The sequence below is a fragment of the Procambarus clarkii genome, chromosome 53 (assembly GCF_040958095.1).
Source record: "Procambarus clarkii isolate CNS0578487 chromosome 53, FALCON_Pclarkii_2.0, whole genome shotgun sequence".
Lineage (NCBI taxonomy): Eukaryota > Metazoa > Arthropoda > Malacostraca > Decapoda > Cambaridae > Procambarus > Procambarus clarkii.
In genome coordinates this window covers 23,706,623-23,720,846 of record NC_091202.1, presented here as the reverse complement: position 1 = coordinate 23,720,846, position 14,224 = coordinate 23,706,623, and the positions used below count along the sequence as shown (strand labels likewise).

The following is a 14,224-nucleotide window of genomic DNA, read 5'->3' as shown; positions in this document are numbered from 1 at the left end:
TAACCCAACCATACAGCAACCAGTCAACCAACCATACAGCAACCAGTCAACCAACCATACAGCAACCAGTCAACCAACCATACAGCAACCAGTCAACCAACCATACAGCAACCAGTCACCCAACCATACAGCAACCAGTCAACCAAGCATACAGCAACCAGTCAACCAACCATACAGCAACCAGTCAACCAAGCATACAGCAACCAGTCAACCAACCATACAGCAACCAGCTAACCAACCATACAGCAACCAGTCAACCAACCATACAGCAACCAGTCAACCAAGCATACAGCAACCAGTCAACCAACCATACAGCAACCAGTCAACCAAGCATACAGCAACCAGTCAACCAACCATACAGCAACCAGTCAACCAACCATACATTAAAGTCCCTATAACTACTATTTGTGAAATATACAAAATAGGTACTGTTGTACCCCTAAAAAAAAGTCCCTGTTTTGTACTATTTTTTTAATCAACCAATACTGTATTTTCCCAGGCCTATCGCAGATTATCATTATAAAAAATAGGCCTAAAATTGCGTATCAGTGCGTATAAATAGGATTGATTATTTAGGCCTATGAGAGGCTAGAATAATTTTTTTTATATTATTTTATGTCCTCATGAACTCCAATAGTACGAAACTTTTTTATCGGGGAAAACAATGGTATTTATTTTTACTTCCATCAATAGTAGCTATTTGTACTGTTTCAAGAGGAAGGGTTTCAGTCAGTGTAAAATATTATCTATCTAGGCCTATATGGTTAACTGTTCATATTACCAGAGTTTAATATAAGGGAAAATCATCCCTTGTTTACTAAAAGCAAAAATTACTTCGTGGCTAGATGAACCTGTTTTTATAATTAAAAAATAATATTACTTGGGTCATTTAGGTGAATATTATGTGATTATTCCCAAGCTTCTGATGGACTGGTAGTCTGGTTGTATGGTAGTCTGGTAGTTTGGTAGACTGGTTGTCTGGTAGTCTGGTTGTCTGGTAGTCTGGTAGTCTGGTTGTCTGGTTGTCTGGTTGTCTGGTAGTCTGGTAGTCTGGTTGTCTGGTTGTCTGGTAGTCTGGTAGTCTGGTTGTCTGGTAGTCTGGTTGTCTGGTAGTCTGGTAGTCTGGTAGACTGGTAGACTGGTAGTCTGGTAGACTGGTAGACTGGTTGTATGGTAGTCTGGTAGTCTGGTAGTCTGGTAGACTGGTAGACTGGTAGTCTGGTAGTCTGGTAGTCTGGTAGTCTGGTAGACTGGTAGTCTGGTAGTCTGGTAGACTGGTAGACTGGTTGTATGGTAGTCTGGTAGACTGGTAGTCTGGTAGACTGGTAGTCTGGTAGTCTGGTAGACTGGTTGTCTGGTAGCCTGGTAGACTGGTAGTCTGGTTGAATTCTTGTAGTGTGGCTGTCTGGTAGTTGTATAGTGTAGTTGTATAGTAGTCTTGTAGTGTGGTTGTCTAGTAGTCTTGTAGTGTGGTTGTCTAGTAGTCTTGTAGTGTGGTTGTCTAGTAGTCTTGTAGTGGGGTTGTCTAGTAGTCTTGTAGTGTGGTTGTCTAGTAGTCTTGTAGTGTGGTTGTCTAGTAGTCTTGTAGTGTGGTTGTCTAGTAGTCTTGTAGTGGGGTTGTCTAGTAATCTTGTAGTGGGGTTGTCTAGTAATCTTGTAGTGTGGTTGTCTAGTAGTCTTGTAGTGGGGTTGTCTAGTAGTCTTGTAGTGTGGTTGTCTAGTAGTCTTGTAGTGGGGTTGTCTAGTAGTCTTGTAGTGTGGTTGTCTAGTAGTCTTGTAGTGTGGTTGTCTAGTAGTCTTGTAGTGTGGTTGTCTAGTAGTCTTGTAGTGTGGTTGTCTAGTAGTCTTGTAGTGTGGTTGTCTAGTAGTCTTGTAGTGGGGTTGTCTAGTAGTCTTGTAGTGTGGTTGTCTAGTAGTCTTGTAGTGTGGTTGTCTAGTAGTCTTGTAGTGTGGTTGTCTAGTAGTCTTGTAGTGGGGTTGTCTAGTAATCTTGTAGTGTGGTTGTCTAGTAGTCTTGTAGTGGGGTTGTCTAGTAGTCTTGTAGTGTGGTTGTCTAGTAGTCTTGTAGTGGGGTTGTCTAGTAGTCTTGTAGTGTGGTTGTCTAGTAGTCTTGTAGTGTGGTTGTCTAGTAGTCTTGTAGTGTGGTTGTCTAGTAGTCTTGTAGTGGGGTTGTCTAGTAATCTTGTAGTGTGGTTGTCTAGTAGTCTTGTAGTGGGGTTGTCTAGTAGTCTTGTAGTGTGGTTGTCTAGTAGTCTTGTAGTGGGGTTGTCTAGTAGTCTTGTAGTGTGGTTGTCTAGTAGTCTTGTAGTGTGGTTGTCTAGTAGTCTTGTAGTGTGGTTGTCTAGTAGTCTTGTAGTGGGGTTGTCTAGTAGTCTTGTAGTGTGGTTGTCTAGTAGTCTTGTAGTGGGGTTGTCTAGTAGTCTTGTAGTGTGGTTGTCTAGTAGTCTTGTAGTGTGGTTGTCTAGTAATCTTGTAGTGTGGTTGTCTAGTAGTCTTGTAGTGTGGTTGTCTAGTAGTCTTGTAGTGTGGTTGTCTAGTAGTCTTGTAGTGTGGTTGTCTAGTAGTCTTGTAGTGTGGTTGTCTAGTAGTCTTGTAGTGTGGTTGTCTAGTAGTCTTGTAGTGGGGTTGTCTAGTAGTCTTGTAGTGTGGTTGTCTAGTAGTCTTGTAGTGTGGTTGTCTAGTAGTCTTGTAGTGGGGTTGTCTAGTAGTCTTGTAGTGTGGTTGTCTAGTAGTCTTGTAGTGTGGTTGTCTAGTAGTCTTGTAGTGTGGTTGTCTAGTAGTCTTGTAGTGGGGTTGTCTAGTAGTCTTGTAGTGGGGTTGTCTAGTAGTCTTGTAGTGTGGTTGTCTAGTAGTCTTGTAGTGGGGTTGTCTAGTAGTCTTGTAGTGTGGTTGTCTAGTAGTCTTGTAGTGGGGTTGTCTAGTAATCTTGTAGTGTGGTTGTCTAGTAGTCTTGTAGTGTGGTTGTCTAGTAATCTTGTAGTGTGGTTGTCTAGTAGTCTTGTAGTGGGGTTGTCTAGTAGTCTTGTAGTGGGGTTGTCTGGACATAACTATATAGACACGGTCGATTTTAATGACAATGAAAACATTCCTTAGTATTAAAACACAACATTTCTTGGTCCTGATCTCATTCTTGTCGACTCACTGGTCAAATGAGCACGAGACTTGTCTGTGAATGACCAGAACGCAGGTTCAAGTCTCCCCCATTACCCCAAAATCATTTCTTCATAGTCACGCCATTGTCATATATATACTAATGAGAAATTCATTGATTCTGAATGGGCTTTGATTCCAGAGACATTAATTGATTCACAGACAACAGAAGGGGCTCCAAGTGCCCCATTCATTCGCCTAGGGCACTAGGAGGCTCGAACACGCGACCCCTCAGCATGGCAGACAGTCACTCTATCAACCACGCTACCAAGCTAGCCATTAAAAGTGGCGCAGTTGATAGAGCGACTGTCTTCCGTGCTGGGGGTCGGGTGTTTGAGGTTCCCAGTGCCCAGGTGAATATATTGTTATTCATTTATAATGTTATCCATGCATCTTGGAAACAACTGGAGCTGCCACAGCCTCCAGTGTAACACAGCCACCAGTGTAACACAGCCACCAGTGTAACACAGCCTCCAGTGTAACACAGCCTCCAGTGTAACACAGCCACCAGTGTAACACAGCCACCAGTGTAACACAGCCTCCAGTGTAACACAGCCACCAGTGTAACACAGCCTCCAGTGTAACACAGCCACCAGTGTAACACAGCCACCAGTGTAACACAGTCACCAGTGTAACAAAGCCACCAGTGTAACACAGCCTCCAGTGTAACACAGACACCAGTGTAACACAGCCTCCAGTGTAACACAGCCACCAGTGTAACACAGCCACCAGTGTAACACAGCCTCCAGTGTAACACAGCCTCCAGTGTAACACAGCCACCAGTGTAACACAGCCACCAGTGTAACACAGCCTCCAGTGTAACACAGCCACCAGTGTAACACAGCCACCAGTGTAACACAGCCACCAGTGTAACACAGCCTCCAGTGTAAAACAGACACCAGTGTAACACAGCCTCCAGTGTAACACAGCAACCAGTGTAACACAGCCACCAGTGTAACACAGCCTCCAGTGTAACACAGCCTCCAGTGTAACACAGCCACCAGTGTAACACAGCCACCAGTGTAACACAGCCTCCAGTGTAACACAGCCTCCAGTGTAACACAGCCACCAGTGTAACACAGCCACCAGTGTAACACAGCCTCCAGTGTAACACAGCCACCAGTGTAACACAGCCACCAGTGTAACACAGTCACCAGTGTAACACAGCCACCAGTGTAACACAGCCTCCAGTGTAACACAGCCACCAGTGTAACACAGCCACCAGTGTAACACAGCCACCAGTGTAACAGCCACCAGTGTAACACAGCCACCAGTGTAACACAGCCACCAGTGTAACACAGCCACCAGTGTAACACAGCCTCCAGTGTAACACAGCCACCAGTGTAACACAGCCTCCAGTGTAACACAGCCACCAGTGTAACACAGCCACCAGTGTAACACAGCCACCAGTGTAACACAGCCTCCAGTGTAACACAGCCACCAGTGTAACACAGCCTCCAGTGTAACACAGCCACCAGTGTAATACAGCCACCAGTGTAACACAGCCACCAGTATAACACAGCCTCCAGTGTAACACAGCCACCAGTGTAACACAGCCACCAGTGTAACACAGCCACCAGTGTAACACAGCCTCCAGTGTAACACAGCCACCAGTGTAACACAGCCACCAGTGTAACACAGCCACCAGTGTAACACAGCCACCAGTGTAACAGCCACCAGTGTAACACAGCCACCAGTGTAACACAGCTTCCAGTGTAACACAGCCACCAGTGTAACACAGCCACCAGTGTAACACAGCCTCCAGTGTAACACAGCCACCAGTGTAACACAGCCACCAGTGTAACACAGCCTCCAGTGTAACACAGCCACCAGTGTAACACAGCCACCAGTGTAACACAGCCTCCAGTGTAACACAGCCACCAGTGTAACACAGCCACCAGTGTAACACAGCCACCAGTGTAACACAGCCACCAGTGTAACACAGCCTCCAGTGTAACACAGCCACCAGTGTAACACAGCCACCAGTGTAACACAGCCACCAGTGTAACACAGCCTCCAGTGTAACACAGCCACCAGTGTAACACAGCCACCAGTGTAACACAGCCTCCAGTGTAACACAGCCACCAGTGTAACACAGCCACCAGTGTAACACAGCCTCCAGTGTAACACAGCCACCAGTGTAACACAGTCACCAGTGCAACACAGCCACCAGTGCAACACAGTCACCAGTGTAACACAGCCACCAGTGTAACACAGCCACCAGTGTAACACAGCCTCCAGTGTAACACAGCCACCAGTGTAACACAGCCACCAGTGTAACACAGCCTCCAGTGTAACACAGACACCAGTGTAACACAGCCTCCAGTGTAACACAGCCACAAGTGTAACACAGCCACAAGTGTAACACAGCCACCAGTGTAACACAGCCTCCAGTGTAACACAGCCTCCAGTGTAACACAGCCACCAGTGTAACACAGCCACCAGTGTAACACAGCCTCCAGTGTAACACAGCCACCAGTGTAACACAGCCACCAGTGTAACACAGCCTCCAGTGTAACACAGCCACCAGTGTAACACAGCCACCAGTGTAACACAGCCTCCAGTGTAACACAGCCACCAGTGTAACACAGCCACCAGTGTAACACAGCCACCAGTGTAACAGCCACCAGTGTAACACAGCCACCAGTGTAACACAGCCACCAGTGTAACACAGCCTCCAGTGTAACACAACCACCAGTGTAACACAGCCACCAGTGTAACACAGCCTCCAGTGTAACACAGCCACCAGTGTAACACAGCCTCCAGTGTAACACAGCCACCAGTGTAACAGCCACCAGTGTAACACAGCCACCAGTGTAACACAGCCACCAGTGTAACACAGCCACCAGTGTAACACAGCCTCCAGTGTAACACAGCCACCAGTGTAACACAGCCACCAGTGTAACACAGCCACCAGTGTAACACAGCCTCCAGTGTAACACAGCCACCAGTGTAACACAGCCACCAGTGTAACACAGCCTCCAGTGTAACACAGCCACCAGTGTAACACAGCCACCAGTGTAACACAGCCACCAGTGTAACACAGTCACCAGTGTAACACAGTCACCAGTGTAACACAGCCTCCAGTGTAACACAGCCTCCAGTGTAACACAGCCTCCAGTGTAACACAGCCACCAGTGTAACACAGCCACCAGTGTAACACAGCCACCAGTGTAACACAGCCACCAGTGTAACAGCCACCAGTGTAACACAGCCACCAGTGTAACACAGCCACCAGTGTAACACAGCCACCAGTGTAACACAGCCTCCAGTGTAACACAGCCACCAGTGTAACACAGCCTCCAGTGTAACACAGCCACCAGTGTAACAGCCACCAGTGTAACACAGCCACCAGTGTAACACAGCCACCAGTGTAACACAGCCACCAGTGTAACACAGCCTCCAGTGTAACACAGCCACCAGTGTAACACAGCCACCAGTGTAACACAGCCTCCAGTGTAACACAGCCACCAGTGTAACACAGTCACCAGTGCAACACAGCCACCAGTGCAACACATTCACCAGTGTAACACAGCCACCAGTGTAACACAGCCACCAGTGTAACACAGACTCCAGTGTAACACAGCCACCAGTGAAACACAGCCTCCAGTGTAACACAGCCTCCAGTGTAACACAGCCACCAGTGTAACACAGTCACCAGTGTAACACAGCCACCAGTGTAACACAGTCACCAGTGTAACACAGCCTCCAGTGTAACACAGCCTCCAGTGTAACACAGCCACCAGTGTAACACAGGCACCAGTGCAACACAGCCTCCCGTGCAACACAGCCACCAGTGTAACACAGCCACCAGTGCAACACAGCCACCAGTGCAACACAATCACCAGTACAACACAGCCACCAGTGTAACACAGCCACCAGTGCAACACAGCCACCAGTACAACACAGCCACCAGTACAACACAGCCACCAGTGCAACACAGCCACCAGTGCAACACAGCCACCAGTGCAACACAGCCACCAGTGCAACACAGCCACCAGTGCAACACAGCCACCAGTGCAACACAGCCACCAGTGCAACACAGCCACCAGTACAACACAGCCACCAGTGCAACACAGCCTCCAGTACTACACATCCACCAGTACAACACAGCCACCAGTGCAACACAGCCACCAGTACAACACAGCCACCAGTGCAACACAGCCACCAGTGCAACACAGCCACCAGTGCAACACAGCCACCAGTGCAACACAGCCACCAGTGCAACACAGCCACCAGTACAACACAGCCACCAGTGCAACACAGCCACCAGTGCAACACAGCCACCAGTGCAACACAGCCACCAGTGCAACACAGCCACCAGTGCAACACAGGCACCAGTACAACACAGCCACCAATACAACACAGCCACCAGTGCAACACAGCCTCCAGTACAACACATCCACCAGTGCAACACATCCACCAGTGCAACACAGCCACCAGTACAACACAGCCACCAGTGCAACACAGCCACCAGTGCAACACAGCCACCAGTGCAACACAGCCACCAGTGCAACACAGCCACCAGTGCAACACAGCCACCAGTACAACACAGCCACCAGTACAACACAGCCACCAGTGCAACACAGCCTCCAGTACAACACATCCACCAGTGCAACACAGCCACCAGTGCAACACAGCCACCAGTGCAACACAGCCACCAGTGCAACACAGTCACCAGTGCAACACAGCCACCAGTGCAACACAGCCTCCAGTGCAACACAGCCACCAGTGCACACAGCCTCCAGTACAACACAGCCACCAGTGTAACACAGCCACCAGTGCAACACAGCCACCAGTGCAACACAGCCTCCAGTGTAACACAGCCACCAGTGCACACAGCCTCCAGTACAACACAGCCACCAGTGTAACAGCCACCAGTCCAACACAGCCTCCGGTGCAACACAGCCACCAGTACACACAGCCTCCAATACAACACAGCCACCAGTACAACACAGCCACCAGTGCAACACAGCCACCAGTGTAACAGCCACCAGTCCAACACAGCCACCAGTGCAACACAGCCTCCAGTGCAACACAGCCACCAGTGCAACACAGCCACCAGTGCAACACAGCCACCAGTGCAACACAGCCACCAGTGCAACACAGCCACCAGTGTAACAGCCACCAGTCAAACACAGCCTCCGGTGCAACACAGCTACCAGTGCAACACAGCCTCCAGTGTTGACCGCCCTCCTCGCCTGCACCTTGCCAACTGATCAATATCTTCATCTGGACGTATCCCAAGACGCTTCTACCAGGCGCCTGGCCACCTTGTAGGTGGTGACGTGTAGGTGGTGACGTGTAGGTGGTGACGTGTAGGTGGTGACGTGTAGGTGGTGACGTGTAGGTGGTGAGGTGTGGGTGGTGACGTGTAGGTGGTGAGGTGTGTTGTAGGTGGTGACGTGTAGGTGGTGACGTGTGGTGGTGACGTGTAGGTGGTGACGTGTAGGTGGTGACGTGTGGGTGGTGACGTGTAGGTGGTGAGGTGTGTTGTAGGTGGTGACGTGTAGGTGGTGAAGTGTAGGTGGTGACGTGTAGGTGGTGACGTGTAGGTGGTGACGTGTAGGTGGTGACGTGTAGGTGGTGAGGTGTGTTGTAGGTGGTGACGTGTAGGTGGTGAGGTATGGGTGGTGACGTGTAGGTGGTGACGTGTAGGTGGTGACGTGTAGGTGGTGATGTGTAGGTGGTGACGTGTAGGTGGTGAGGTATGGGTGGTGACGTGTAGGTGGTGACGTGTAGGTGGTGAGGTATGGGTGGTGATGTGTAGGTGGTGAGGTATGGGTGGTGACGTGTAGGTGGTGATGTGTAGGTGGTGACGTGTAGGTGGTGACGTGTAGGTGGTGACGTGTAGGTGGTGAGGTATGGGTGGTGACGTGTAGGTGGTGATGTGTAGGTGGTGACGTGTAGGTGGTGACGTGTAGGTGGTGACGTGTAGGTGGTGAGGTGTAGGTGGTGACGTGTGGTGCAGGTGGTGACGTGTAGGTGGTGACGTGTGGTATAGGTGGTGACGTGTGGTGTAGGTTGTGACGTGTAGGTGGTGACGTGTGGTATAGGTGGTGACGTGTGGTGTAGGTGGTGACGTGTGGTGTAGGTGGTGACGTGTGGTGCAGGTCCCTGATCCTCACCTGTGGCTAAATAGCAAGCAGCACTATCATCACTATTTAATACAGTGACTCCATATCAACAAAAGCTGTGACGGGCCTTCCGTAGGTGGCCTAGCCTCACCTGTCAGTATACACCGTCCAGGAGCCTGGCCTAGCCTCACCTGTCAGTATACACCGTCCAGGAGCCTGGCCTAGCCTCACCTGTCAGTATACACCGTCCAGGAGCCTGGCCTAGCCTCACCTGTCAGTATACACCGTCCAGGAGCCTGGCCTAGCCTCACCTGTCAGTATACACCGTCCAGGAGCCTGGCCTAGCCTCACCTGTCAGTATACACCGTCCAGGAGCCTGGCCTAGCCTCACCTGTCAGTATACACCGTCCAGGAGCCTGGCCTAGCCTCACCTGTCAGTATACACCGTCCAGGAGCCTGGCCTAGCCTCACCTGTCAGTATACACCGTCCAAGAGCCTGGCCTAGCCTCACCTGTCAGTATACACCGTCCAGGAGCCTGGCCTAGCCTCACCTGTCAGTATACACCGTCCAAGAGCCTGGCCTAGCCTCACCTGTCAGTATACACCGTCCAGGAGCCTGGCCTAGCCTCACCTGTCAGTATACACCGTCCAAGAGCCTGGCCTAGCCTCACCTGTCAGTATACACCGTTCAAGAGCCTGGTCTAGCCTCACCTGTCAGTATACACCGTCCAAGAGCCTGGCCTAGCCTCACCTGTCAGTATACACCGTCCAAGAGCCTGGTCTAGCCTCACCTGTCAGTATACACCGTACAAGAGCCTGGCCTAGCCTCACCTGTCAGTGTACACCGTCCAGGAGCCTGGCCTAGCCTCACCTGTCAGTATACACCGTCCAAGAGCCTGGCCTAGCCTCACCTGTCAGTGTACACCGTCCAAGAGCCTGGCCTAGCCTCACCTGTCAGTATACACCGTCCAAGAGCCTGGCCTAGCCTCACCTGTCAGTATACACCGTCCAAGAGCCTGGCCTAGCCTCACCTGTCAGTATACACCGTCCAAGAGCCTGGCCTAGCCTCACCTGTCAGTGTACACTGTCCAAGAGCCTGGCCTAGCCTCACCTGTCAGTGTACACCGTCCAGGAGCCTGGCCTAGCCTCACCTGTCAGTATACACCGTCCAGGAGCCTGGCCTAGCCTCACCTGTCAGTATACACCGTACAAGAGCCTGGCCTAGCCTCACCTGTCAGTGTACACCGTCCAGGAGCCTGGCCTAGCCTCACCTGTCAGTATACACCGTACAAGAGCCTGGCCTAGCCTCACCTGTCAGTATACACCGTCCAGGAGCCTGGCCTAGCCTCACCTGTAAGTATACACCGTACAAGAGCCTGGCCTAGCCTCACCTGTCAGTGTACACCGTCCAGGAGCCTGGCCTAGCCTCACCTGTCAGTATACACCGTCCAGGAGCCTGGCCTAGCCTCACCTGTCAGTGTACACCGTCCAAGAGCCTGGCCTAGCCTCACCTGTCAGTGTACACTGTCCAAGAGCCTGGCCTAGCCTCACCTGTCAGTATACACCGTACAAGAGCCTGGCCTAGCCTCACCTGTCAGTATACACCGTCCAGGAGCCTGGCCTAGCCTCACCTGTCAGTATACACCGTACAAGAGCCTGGCCTAGCCTCACCTGTCAGTGTACACCGTCCAGGAGCATGGCCTAGCCTCACCTGTCAGTATACACCGTCCAGGAGCCTGGCCTAGCCTCACCTGTCAGTGTACACCGTCCAAGAGCCTGGCCTAGCCTCACCTGTCAGTGTACACTGTCCAAGAGCCTGGCCTAGCCTCACCTGTCAGTATACACCGTACAAGAGCCTGGCCTAGCCTCACCTGTCAGTGTACACCGTCCAGGAGCCTGGCCTAGCCTCACCTGTCAGTATACACCGTCCAGGAGCCTGGCCTAGCCTCACCTGTCAGTGTACACCGTCCAAGAGCCTGGCCTAGCCTCACCTGTCAGTGTACACCGTCCAAGAGCCTGGCCTAGCCTCACCTGTCAGTGTACACCGTCCAAGAGCCTGGCCTAGCCTCACCTGTCAGTGTACACTGTCCAAGAGCCTGGCCTAGCCTCACCTGTCAGTGTACACTGTCCAAGAGCCTGGCCTAGCCTCACCTGTCAGTGTACACTGTCCAAGAGCCTGGCCTAGCCTCACCTGTCAGTGTACACTGTCCAAGAGCCTGGCCTAGCCTCACCTGTCAGTGTACACTGTCCAAGAGCCTGGCCTAGCCTCACCTGTCAGTGTACACTGTCCAAGAGCCTGGCCTAGCCTCACCTGTCAGTGTACACTGTCCAAGAGCCTGGCCTAGCCTCACCTGTCAGTGTACACTGTCCAAGAGCCTGGCCTAGCCTCACCTGTCAGTGTACACTGTCCAAGAGCCTGGCCTAGCCTCACCTGTCAGTGTACACTGTCCAAGAGCCTGGCCTAGCCTCACCTGTCAGTGTACACTGTCCAAGAGCCTGGCCTAGCCTCACCTGTCAGTGTACACTGTCCAAGAGCCTGGCCTAGCCTCACCTGTCAGTGTACACTGTCCAAGAGCCTGGCCTAGCCTCACCTGTCAGTGTACACTGTCCAAGAGCCTGGCCTAGCCTCACCTGTCAGTGTACACCGTCCAGGAGCCTGGCCTAGCCTCACCTGTCAGAATATACACCGTCCAAGAGCCTGGCCTAGCCTCACCTGTCAGTATACACTGTCCAAGAGCCTGGCCTAGCCTCACCTGTCAGTATACACCGTCCAAGAACCTGGCCTAGCCTCACCTGTCAGTGTACACTGTCCAAGAGCCTGGCCTAGCCTCACCTGTCAGTGTACACTGTCCAAGAGCCTGGCCTAGCCTCACCTGTCAGTGTACACTGTCCAAGAGCCTGGCCTAGCCTCACCTGTCAGTGTACACTGTCCAAGAGCCTGGCCTAGCCTCACCTGTCAGTGTACACTGTCCAAGAGCCTGGCCTAGCCTCACCTGTCAGTGTACACCGTCCAGGAGCCTGGCCTAGCCTCACCTGTCAGAATATACACCGTCCAAGAGCCTGGCCTAGCCTCACCTGTCAGTATACACTGTCCAAGAGCCTGGCCTAGCCTCACCTGTCAGTGTACACTGTCCAAGAGCCTGGCCTAGCCTCACCTGTCAGAATATACACCGTCCAAGAGCCTGGCCTAGCCTCACCTGTCAGTATACACTGTCCAAGAGCCTGGCCTAGCCTCACCTGTCAGAATATACACCGTCCAAGAGCCTGGCCTAGCCTCACCTGTCAGTATACACTGTCCAAGAGCCTGGCCTAGCCTCACCTGTCAGAATATACACCGTCCAAGAGCCTGGCCTAGCCTCACCTGTCAGTATACACTGTCCAAGAGCCTGGCCTAGCCTCACCTGTCAGTATACACCGTCCAAGAACCTGGCCTAGCCTCACCTGTCAGTATACACTGTCCAAGAGCCTGGCCTAGCCTCACCTGTCAGTATACACTGTCCAAGAGCCTGGCCTAGCCTCACCTGTCAGAATATACACCGTCCAAGAGCCTGGCCTAGCCTCACCTGCCAGTATACACTGTCCAAGAGCCTGGCCTAGCCTCACCTGTCAGTGTACACCGTCCAAGAGCCTGGCCTAGCCTCACCTGTCAGTATACACTGTCCAAGAGCCTGGCCTAGCCTCACCTGTCAGTGTACACCGTCCAAGAGCCTGGCCTAGCCTCACCTGTCAGTGTACACTGTCCAAGAGCCTGGCCTAGCCTCACCTGTCAGTGTACACCGTCCAAGAGCCTGGCCTAGCCTCACCTGTCAGCCTATTAGCCTTGCTGTATTTATCAGGTTATATATCTATTTTGAGATCGAATTCTTTATAGAATCTGGCCGTGAAGGTGTGGATGGAGGTGGCTTCCACAACCTCTTATTTCAGTAAATGAACAAATCCACAAGGGCCGTGACGAGGATTCGAACCTGCGTCCGAGAGCATCCCAGACGCTGCCTTAATCGACTGAGTTCTTCTTTCAGTACATTCCTCATGTTGACCACCCGTCCAGGGCGCGAGATTTCCCTTACATATCTTCGACACTTTCGCGCCTTCTCCTGCTGCTTCCTCCCACTTTAAGGAGGTTGTCCTTACGTGTAGGACAACACACAAGGACAATCTTGCCCGTGTGTGTTTTACAACAACTAGGTTCTCCTCAAGTGACTCTCTCCTGGAGGAGGTACTGGAGTGGTCTGAGGATCACCTTAATGGAACAGAGCATTCTCAGTCGAGTTGAGAATGGTCCAGGACGGACCGAAACGTCGTCGTCCCTTCACCTTCTAGTGTGTGGTCTGGTCAACATACTTCAGCCACGTTATTGTGACTCCTCGCCTGCACCAGAGCTCCTGGAGCTGGGAGCTATATAGAGCACTGCGAGACAGCTTCCACCAGCTGGGAGCTATATAGAGCACTGCGAGACAGCTTCCACCAGCTGGGAGCTATATAGAGCACTGCGAGACAGCTTCCACCAGCTGGGAGCTATATAGAGCACTGCGAGACAGCTTCCATCAGCTGGGAGCTATATAGAGCACTGCGAGACAGCTTCCACCAGCTGGGAGCTATATAGAGCACTGCGAGACAGCTTCCACCAGCTGGGAGCTATATAGAGCACTGCGAGACAGCTTCCACCAGCTGGGAGCTATATAGAGCACTGCGAGACAGCTTCCACCAGCTGGGAGCTATATAGAGCACTGCGAGACAGCTTCCATCAGCTGGGAGCTATATAGAGCACTGCGAGACAGCTTCCACCATCTGGGAGCTATATAGAGCACTGCGAGACAGCTTCCACCAGCTGGGAGCTATATAGAGCACTGCGAGATAGCTTCCACCAGCTGGGAGCTATATAGAGCACTACGAGACAGCTTCCACCAGCTGGGAGCTATATAGAGCACTGCGAGACAGCTTCCACCAGCTGGGAGCTATATAGAGCACTGCGAGACAGCTTCCACCAGCTGGGAGCT

General features: G+C 51.9%; 1 protein-coding gene across 1 annotated transcript in view; it reads left to right on the top strand.

Moving 5' to 3' along the window:
• Positions 1–14,224, top strand: part of Sbat (LSMD1 domain-containing protein Sbat) — a 543,594-nt gene that overhangs the window by 22,146 nt on the left and 507,224 nt on the right. The gene's annotated exons all lie outside the window — the stretch shown is intronic.